The sequence below is a fragment of the Wolffia australiana genome, chromosome 7 (genome assembly GCF_029677425.1).
Source record: "Wolffia australiana isolate 7733 chromosome 7, ASM2967742v1".
Taxonomy (NCBI): Eukaryota; Viridiplantae; Streptophyta; class Magnoliopsida; order Alismatales; family Araceae; genus Wolffia; species Wolffia australiana.
The window spans coordinates 18,183,063-18,193,524 of NC_135841.1; the positions used below are offsets into that span (position 1 = coordinate 18,183,063).

Genomic DNA, 10,462 nt, shown 5'->3' on the forward strand with positions numbered 1-10,462 from the left:
TTGAGAAGGTGGAGTGGGGAGAGGGAGGGGAGGAGCGATTTAGGGCTCCAAGCATGGGAATCCGGCGGCGGGAGGGAGACATTTTTTCGTCCAGGACGAAGGACGGGACGAAAAACCATCCCGGTATATCTGGATGGGACGGTTTTTTTTCCGCCCGACGGAAAAACGTCCCGTCCTTCGTCCTACTGGTTCCATAGGACGAAGGTCGGTACAAAATTCATCCTGCACCACCCATGTCTCGTCCCGTCCTCATCTCGGAACTATACTGGACAGTTTTCAGACCCAGGATGACAAGATCGTCCCGTCCCATCGTCCGGCGGACGGATTTCCGTCTCGTCCAACGTCCAAAGCACTAGAAACGTTATATTAATTTTATATTTTTCCTCAGTATAAATGTTTGGTCTTTGACTTTAATCATTACAAGTGGCATAACACACGTGGCGCAGCCGCTATCCGTAATGATATTGCGCTTTTGCCACGTGGCGGCCAGAGAAGCCGTTAAATGGTACATCCCGGATCCCACAACGTTGGAGCTGAAGGCAAGTGTGACATAACAACCTAGAAATCTTATCTGCAAGGCCAAAGAGGATTAGAGGCCTCCGAACCAGCTGTTGCCGGTCACCCTACGCCGTGGCCAACCACTTATAAATACCAGCAGCCAACCCAACCGGCGCCCTTCTTCCGACTCTTCGTCGTCTACCTGTTTATCAGCACACTAGAGCATAGTCTACTCGGGAAGATCTCCGATTAGGGAAAATCTCTCATACGGACGAACTGGAGATCTATATCTGCTTGAGCTTGCAATTGAGCTCAGGTTTGGTTTCTACGCTGATTTTACGCCTCGGTTTTCCTTTTTTATCAGCTTCTAGATCTTTACTCCTCGTAGCAATTACGTCCGAGGAGTGTGTTCTCCGGATTTGATTGTAAATAACTTAGCTGATCAGCTATTAAATGAGTATATTTAGCGGAAGTGCCGCGCCTTGGTTTCGTATTTTAGTAGTTGCTGCGATCAATGGCATAATGCCATCATTTTTTGGTTCTGGACTTGCATTTTGAGGAAACTTGCTAAGATTTCTGCTATTTTTCACCTACCAGGACTGGAATCGAACTTACTGCAGTGAATTATCAAGCGAGATCACAGTTCAGTAGTTGACACAAGCCAATGGAGGGGAATAAAGAACACGGGTTACGCCTGCTGGATTCACTCTGTTTGTCCGAGGACGATGACTTCGACTTGTCGCGGCTTCTTGACAAACCGAAGCTGAATATCGAGCGTCAGAGATCGTTCGAAGAACGTTCAATGAGCGAAATGTCCCTATCAAACTTCAGGGGCATAGATACCATCGACAATATTCACTCCCCAAGAACAGCCGTTCTATCTGGTTTCAATACTCCTGCATCATCTGCTCGGTGTTCATTTGACCCCCATCCAATGATTGCGGATGCTTGGGATGCTCTCCGGAGGGCACTTGTTTTTTTTAGAGGTCAGCCAGTGGGGACTATCGCTGCATACGATCACGCAGCCGAGGAAGTCCTTAATTATGATCAAGTAAGTACAAATATGAGTTATCGACACATTGGAACAACATGTACTATTCTGTTCCAATCGAAGTTTCATCTCCTGATTAGTTTTTTTGATAAAAAAATGTTTTATTAAACCTGGAAAGATCATGTAACACTCTTTTCCAATCGACACTTTTATCTCCTGATTAGTTTCTCCGCCTGATTATTGGTCAAGGAAAATATTCATCATCAAAACTCGGAAGATTATGTCACACTCTGTCCCAATAGAAGCTTTCATCTCTTGACTAGTTTCTCCGATTGATTTCCTCTTTTTATCTTCTTAGAACTCTTTTTTCAAAAATTATAATGGACCAGGTTTTTGTTCGAGATTTTGTCCCCAGTGCTCTTGCTTTTCTAATGAATGGGGAGCCCGAGATTGTGAAAAACTTTCTCCTGAAAACGCTCTACCTCCAAGGATGGGAAAAAAGAGTCGATCGGTTCAAGCTCGGAGAAGGCGCCATGCCTGCAAGCTTCAAAGTTCTTCACGATCCTGTTCGACAAATGGACACCCTCATCGCTGACTTCGGCGAGAGCGCAATTGGCAGGGTCGCACCCGTTGACTCTGGATTCTGGTGGATTATCCTTCTTCGTGCTTACACAAAATCAACCGGAGACATGTCATTAGCAGAGACTCCAGAGTGTCAGAAAGGAATGAGGCTGATCCTCGCCTTGTGTTTATCAGAGGGCTTTGACACTTTCCCAACCTTGCTATGCGCCGACGGCTGCTCCATGATCGATCGAAGAATGGTACGCCATTTAATTAAAACAACCCCCAATTCAATAAAATATTTATCTAATGATTTCCTTTCCTTTTGCCAGGGTGTCTACGGCTACCCAATTGAGATCCAAGCTCTGTTCTTCATGGCTCTGAGGTCTGCGCTTCCGCTGCTCAGACACGACGACGAAGGGAAAGAATTCGTGGAGAGAATTGTGAAGCGGCTGCATGCATTGAGCTACCACATGCGCAGCTACTTCTGGCTTGACTTCCAGCAGCTGAACGACATCTACCGCTACAAAACTGAGGAGTATTCCCACACGGCGGTGAACAAGTTCAATGTAATCCCGGACTCAATCCCAGACTGGGTCTTCGACTTCATGCCACCCGTGGTGGCTACTTCGTCGGCAACGTCAGCCCTGCAAGGATGGACTTTCGCTGGTTTGCGCTGGGCAACTTCATGGCAATTCTCTCCTCTCTGGCCATGCCAGAACAGGCCACAGCCATCATGGACCTGATGGAGTCTCACTGGGAGGAGCTCGTCGGAGAGATGCCGTTGAAGATCTCGTACCCCGCCATCGAGGGCCATGAACGACGCATCACCACCGTCTGCGATCCCAAGAACACCAGATGGAGCTACCACAACGGCGGGTCCTGGCCAGGTCTGTTTTTTCTTCACACAAAAATTTTGAAAAATTGTTTTTTTTGTTAGGTTTGAGGAGGTGGGTGTTAAAGTCAACATCCTAATCTAGTTAAGAAGTGAAAAGTTGCGCGCTAGAGTCTAAACAAGGTACTGAAGTCAACATCCTGTCTTATTAAGAGTGAAGTAGCACCCCTACAGTGAGCTATAGATTTTACCATCTTAACAGGATATTAGACACAAGGTTAAAGTTTCAATTCAGAAACAACATCCCGCCTATGTGAGGGTCCTCGCCAGGTCTGTTTGTTCTTCTCAAAATTAAAAAAATAGGATTATCTTGTAGGTTTGAGGAGGTGGGCGTTGAAATCAACATCCTACTCTTGTTAAGTTATAGCTTTTTGCACAGGGGTATGCGCTAGAATCAATCAGAACCATGTAATTAAACAATGCAGTGCAGTACACATCTTTTATGAGCTTTAGATTTTACTAGACGCGGTCGATCTGTTCTTTTTGTGCGAATTTGTGAAAATTGTTCTTTCTGTTCGGTTTTCCGAACAGAACAAGAACGAATTCGAACAGAACATTGCACAGACCCGTGTGCGGTTCTTTTGTTAGCTTTGTGCGAATTTTGTTCTAGTTTTGTGCGAATGTGCGAATTTTGTTCGTTTTTGGGAAAAAAAAAGAACAGAACAAAGAACAAGGCCCTGTGCGGTTCTTTTGTGCGAATTTTTTGTTCGTTTCAAATGAACATAACAGAACAACCATGTCTAGCTTTTACCTAAATGATAGGTGATTGATTGTTATCACGGTATCAAATCCCATAAACAACATCATGCCTTTGTTAGGAAGTGAAGTTATACCCCGGTTTCAACTAGTTTTAGTTTTTAGTGTACTTGAATCGTAGCTGTGGGTGCAGTGTTGCTGTGGACTTTGACGGCGGCATGTATTAAGGCGGGGCGGCCGCAGATAGCGAGGAGGGCGATAGAGCTGGTGGAGAGCAGGTTGCAGAGGGATGGGTGGCCAGAGTACTACGATGGGAAGCTGGGGAGGTACGTGGGGAAGCAGGCGAGGAAGTTTCAGACTTGGTCCATCGCTGGTTACCTCGTGGCAAAGATGATGCTGGAGGATCCGTCGCATCTGGGGATGATTTCTCTCAAGGAGGACAAGGCCATGAAGCCCCTCATCAAGAGATCCGCCTCCTGGACTTGCTGAAACTGGGGTACTCTCTCAATCTCTCTCCAAATTTATCTCTCTCACTCCATTTCTCTCTCCCTCCCTATATATCTCTCTATTTATATCTCTCCATACCTCTTTATCTATCTCCATCTCCCTGTCAATCTCTCTCTCTCTCTCTATTTATCTCTCTCTTCCTACCTTTTTATCTATCTCCATCTCACTGTCAATCTCTCTCTCTCCCTGTATCTCTCTCTATTTATCTCTCTCTCCCTACCTCTTTATCTATCTCCATCTCCCTGTCAATCTCTCTCTCTCTCTCTCCCTGTATCTCTCTCTATTTATCTCTCTCTCCCTACCTCTTTATCTATCTCCATCTCCCTGTCAATCTCTCTCTCTCTCCATGTATCTCTCTCTATTTATCTCTCTCTCCCTACCTCTTTATCTATCTCCATCTCCCTGTCAATCTCTCTCTCTATTTAATCTATCTCCATCTCCCTATGTCTCTGTCTACTTATCCCTATCAATCTGTCTCCATCTCTCTATATATTTATCTCTCACCCTCTCCGTACCTATCTCCTTCTCCCGGCCAATCTCTCTCTCCCGCCCTCTTTTTATCTATCTCTCTCCCCGTCTCTCTACCTATCTTCATCACCATCCCTCTCCCTCTTTCTCTCTCCGTCTCTTTCTATTTATCTATCTCTATCTCTATTTATTTACTACTGCTTGTTTCTATATTTTTATATTTATTACGGTCTATATCTGTCTATTTATATTTATTACGGTCTATTTCTATATATATATATATTTATCACGGTCTGTTTCTATCTGTTTATATTTATTACGGTCTATTTCTATATATTTATAATTATGACGGTCTATTTCTATATATTTATAATTATTACGGCTATTTCTATCTATTTATATTTATTACGGTCTATTTATAACTGTTCATATTTACGGTCTATTTCTATATATCTATATTTATTACGGTCTATTTATATCTGTTTATTTTATTACGTTCTATTTCTATCTATATATGTTTATTATGCTCTTTCTATATATTTGTATTTATTACGGTCTATTTCTATCTATTTATATTTATTACTGTATATTCTATCTATCTCATCTATCTATATATCTGTACCCCTCTCTATCTCTATATATCTTTCTATCTCTTCAACTTGTTACTCTTTAGGAGGCATACGCCCAGATAATATATATCTCTCGGTATATATATCTTTATCTCTCTCTATCCTCATCTTCAAATATATCCTGCAGGCAGTAGGTGGGACCCAGGATGAGTTGCCGAGGAGGCTGACCTTTTTTCATGGATGAATGGATGTTGACCAGCGTTGCTTTTGGCCAAACCAAGAGAATCAAGGGTTGACCATTGATTTCCAGCGTTGGGCTTCCCCGTGCTTTCTTTCCTTCCCGTTGACCAGACCCTGGACTTTACGAATGGATATTTTTGCATTTACTAGATTTTAAATAAATTATCTGCAATGGATAAGGATTGAAGGCCATAGACTTGAAGTTAATATATGGATTTTGATGAATTTATCATATGTACATAATGAGTCTACATACACCTTGGTCAACCTTTGACCAATCTATGTCAACTTATTTCAGAGATATAGAAAAATAAATTACCATCATTTCTTTTGTAGTTTAGGATGAGTTGAAAGCACAGTTGACTTGTTCATATAATGCCTTGACATATCATATTTGTTCATAAACTATCTCATGCATGCACATATCATATTTGTTCATATCATGCCTTGACATAGTTGACTTTTTATGTGAGGCAAACGGGATAAAGCCTATAGTTGACTTGTGATCAAACTCAAAAGTTTTAGAAAAAATTAATTTTGTTTTACCAGTCAAAAACATTAACTAATTCTGACTTTTGTTTTTGGGTCAACTTTTAGATATTTCATTAAACATTTTCTACAAGGGAATAGAACTGATTTTGAAATAAAAGTTGGTTTATCTTAATGAAAAATCTTAAACTTTTTACCTTGGAATGTTATGTAGAGTTATTTGATAAATAGAACTGTCTAACCCAAGAATGGATCTCTACATTTTCATTTTTTTTCAACTATGCATAAATAAAATGAATAATTATGATTGATCAATATAGTTCGAACCATTGAATAATGTATGAATGAAGATCGTGACAATTTAAGCCAGCCTTAAAAAAAGATGTATTTCACATTTTCCTGATGAGTATTCAATCAGGTATGTCTTGCACATCAAATAAAAGTCTACAAGTTGACCTTTGATCATGCAATTTTCTGCTGACCTCGGCGGAGTGACATCCTCATGGGGACATTAGAGGGTTCCCTTAAAGTTAGATGAATGCCCTCAAAAAGTCTCGGCATAGAGAAAAAAGGAAAACAAAAATAAAAAAATGTCAAGGTGGTTACTTTAATTCGAAAAACATTTGCATTTAGAGCTCCCACCCATTTTGTCTAAAAGTAAAAAGTTCCCTGCCATAAATGCCCCTACCATGAATGAGATAGGGTTTCTCTTAAACCATTCCATGAGATTCAAATACAGCTACCTATAAACAGAAGAAATCAAGTGAAAAAACAAATTTTTCATTTTAATAAGGGTTCCAGTGTCTTCCATTCTGCAAGGCTGTCGAGAGAAGGAAAAAATGAAGAGTTCATCCCTTCTTGCTACACCAACCTTGTATGGGTTTATTGTGTTTTATCTGCAGGTAATTATAGGAGAAGATTTGACAAGAGAAGGATAGGAGGTGAGAAGGTTCAACACTTTAGAGAAGAGGAGGCAAGGATTTAAAAACATACATTTACAAGGTCCACGGTTCCTAACTTTTCCGCTCAATATAGTGATTTTGGAAAGATTTTAAGGAAACTGAAAGAAACATGGAGTAATCTTGAGTGGTTGATTCTAGGAAGTTTGTTTTTTCAAACTAAAAGAAACAATGAGTGTAATTTTTGGGAATTCATTTTAGAAAGGTCACTAAACATTTAGGAGGAATTAAAGGAATCAGTTGTGGGAGAGAATATGTGAGAAAGCTTGAAGGGAAGAAAAATGACTCGAATCAGTGATAAAGAGTGAAAACTTGAGGGAGAATACAATGAGATAAGTGAAAAACAAAGAAGAAAAATGAAGAAAGGGTGAGATCAACTGGATTATCTTTTGTAAATGATAGTTTGGAAGTTTCGAAAGTGAGAAAGATATAATAAGTTTGAGGAGAGATGACTCAAGTAAATATTTGATTCATATCTAGGTCCTAATTAATAATCTTGAGGAAGCATATCTAAATTTTTGTGAGGATATATTTTGGGATTCACCTTAAAAGAAATTGATAAACATAATTGAAACTGTCTTAAGAGATCATAATGACCAATGTTAGTTCCATTTGAGTGAATTTGGAATAGTGAAAGTTAGTGAACCATCCTTGATCTATTATTGGGCCAAGTGTGCAACTAAGTGAATGTATTGGGGAATTGATCAAGTGCTCTTTGTTAGAGATAGACTTAACCTGGGAACTTGGAAGCTCGATGTATTGATTACCTAAAGTCAAAGGTAAAAAGGGAAGTCAAGTTCAACGGTTGACTTTACGACAAAAAGTCTAATATCTCACAGTGCTTATTTTGATATATCATCTTAAGAAGTCTAGGGAATTGTGAGAATTTACTAGACTAGGCTAAGGGGGTAGCTTCACTGGCCTGCGGTCAATACCAAGGTTGTAGCAACCTCATTCATGAAAGCTAAGGGGCCCAACTGAAGTGACCTAAGTGGTCATTAGAAAAGAAGGTAGAAGAGATGCGCAACCGACAAGGCTAAGGGGTTCAATGAGTGGCCAACTTTTATTTTCTTGTACATCTTTACATAACCCTATTTCCAGGCATTTTATTGGAGGGATTGGAACTTGAAATAGTTCTTTATTGAAATCTAGGCAAAGGATCTCCCCAAGACAGGATTAAGAGACTATCACTAACCTGTATAAAATGTTTGAGTCAATCTTCCATTCTCATTCTTCTATATAGAAAAAAGTAAATCATATAGAGATCAATTTAGAAAATCAAAAATAAAACTTTGAATACCTAATTCATCTCCCATCCTCAGGTTTAAACCTAGACACATAAGTCAACAGAGGTCCATTTAGCTTAATAGCATGTACTATAGGGTTTTTAATTTAATCAGAGGAAGGGGTTTAAAAATTGTTGGTTAATGTTAATTATAATGCAGGAAACAAAATGATAAGGACTTGCGGGTTGGCTAGGCTGATGGTAGTGAATAAACCTAAATAATGGGAGAAGCATGTACAGCACTGTCAGGCTGGAAGAAAAGGGCTGAACCTAAACTGACAAGACGGGATAAGACAAGAGAGATGATGAATATATCAAGAAGTTTAAAAGATGATGTGAACAAATCAGTGACGCGATAGACAAGAAAGGGGTCAGACATGGAAGAGAGGTTGATGAACCTTAAATGAGTCATCAAAACCTACACATATTAAGGCCATTTTGTCATCAGTTTACTGATATTGTCTTCATTTTATATGAATTCTCAATTAATGCGTTAAACGGGCCATTTTCATGATATCTATATGATATAATTTTTTATATATTTTTCATACTTTATAGTCCCATTAATTCTCATTGAAAATATGTTTGAAAATCAATGAATTGAATGACCTTCTATGTAGTATACTACTTTATATTTTGCAGGGATGAAGACAAATTTAAGAAACAAATAAAAAGAGAGATGGAAGAAGAATAAAGAACAAACAAATTGGTTTTTAACTAAGGTACCTAGGGCTGACCCATGCACAAGAGCGCTTCAGCCTGTCACAGGTAGGCGAGTGCAGGGAACTCAAGCCCCCTGCAGCTGGCAAGCTGTCGACACCCATGCAGCAATGCCTGACACATACACGCATAAGGCCAAGCCCGATTTGCCATCACCTGATCCAGATCCAAGGTGGAAATGGGAGACCCTTCCGATGGTGGGACGAGCAGGGGAGAGGGGTAGCGCCTTTCCCATTGTTTCTAACACCTAAGATGGTGCCATTGAAGCTTTAGAGCACCTTGGAAGCATGTTAGCACGGAGGAGGATGGCTGGGACGCACGCTGACATTAAGGGGCGGAGAATGGTGCCCCCATCCTTAGGCGCTTGAATCAGGGAACTTCAGATGATGATCTGAACACCAGTGGTAGAAATTTACAACAACATCCTAATCTGCATCTTTGACTTTATGTAGTTCCTAGTCAAAATCCAATTTTTGAACATTGTTTCCTTGTTTGGCCTCTGTTAGTCATTTTGATGAACAAGTATTATTTATTTCTAAGGAATTAAGATTCACACAGATAGGTGAGAGAACATGTATTATTTATTTTTACAATATTTTATTAGGACCTTGCTACACGAGCAACCGGTTGCCCCAAAGGAATCTTGGGCAACCGGGACACGTGGAAAAAAAGCCACGTGTCTTGCAAGGATTGGGCGTGGAAGCCCGGGAACCCCCAAATACGCTCTCCCTGGAAGTTTTCCCGGGCAACCTGTAATCCCCTCTCTCTCTCTAACTTTACTCTCTCTCTCTAACTTTACTCTCTCTCTCTCTAACTTTACTCTCTCTCTCTCTCTATCTCTCTCTTCCCGGCGATCCTCCGGCGATACTCCGGCTTCCGGAAAGCCCCATTAGCGCATACAATCGCTGCCCCGACCACCAACGCCGAGACACGGCTACTAGGCTACGAGATGATGGACCGGGAAAGACAAGTCCAGGTAGGACCCTGCTTCGTCCGCATTTTCAGCAATCTCTCCATCTATCCATCCATCTATCTATCTATCCATCCATCTATCTATCTATCTATCTATCTATCTATCTATCTATCTATCTATCTATCTATCTATCTATCTATCTATCTATCTATTTATCTATCTATCCATCTATCCATCTATCCATCCATATATCTATCTATCTATTTATCTATCTATCTATCTCTCTATCTATCTATCTATCTATCTCTCTATCTCTCTATCTATCTATCTATCTATCTATTTTAGATAGAAGGTGAAATTTCGATCGATTATGACTTGATCTCTGAAAAAATTCCTCCATAATCAAAATTTCTCGAGAAAAGTTCTTGGAAAAGCCGTTCTTTCGATCTCAGAGCTCGTTGACCAGAAGTCAACGCTCTCGATAGCCATTAGGCGTTGACTCAGGCCATGAGGTATGGAGTATCTCACGAGAGGGGATTTGTGCAGGAAGAATTCTTCTTCTGAAATCGGAGGTGTGGCGGTCCCGCTGCGGAGAACGTGTTCTTCAGGGCGGAAGCTCGGATCTGCGATTTCGGCTCCTGAGAAAGATGAAGGGCGAGGGCATGGATCTT

At 40.6% G+C, this 10,462-nt stretch overlaps 1 pseudogene; it reads left to right on the top strand.

Moving 5' to 3' along the window:
* Positions 1–1,162: 1,162 nt before the first annotated feature.
* LOC144705639 (putative alkaline/neutral invertase D) lies at positions 1,163–4,258 on the top strand (annotated as a pseudogene).
* The last annotated feature ends 6,204 nt before the right edge of the window (positions 4,259–10,462 follow it).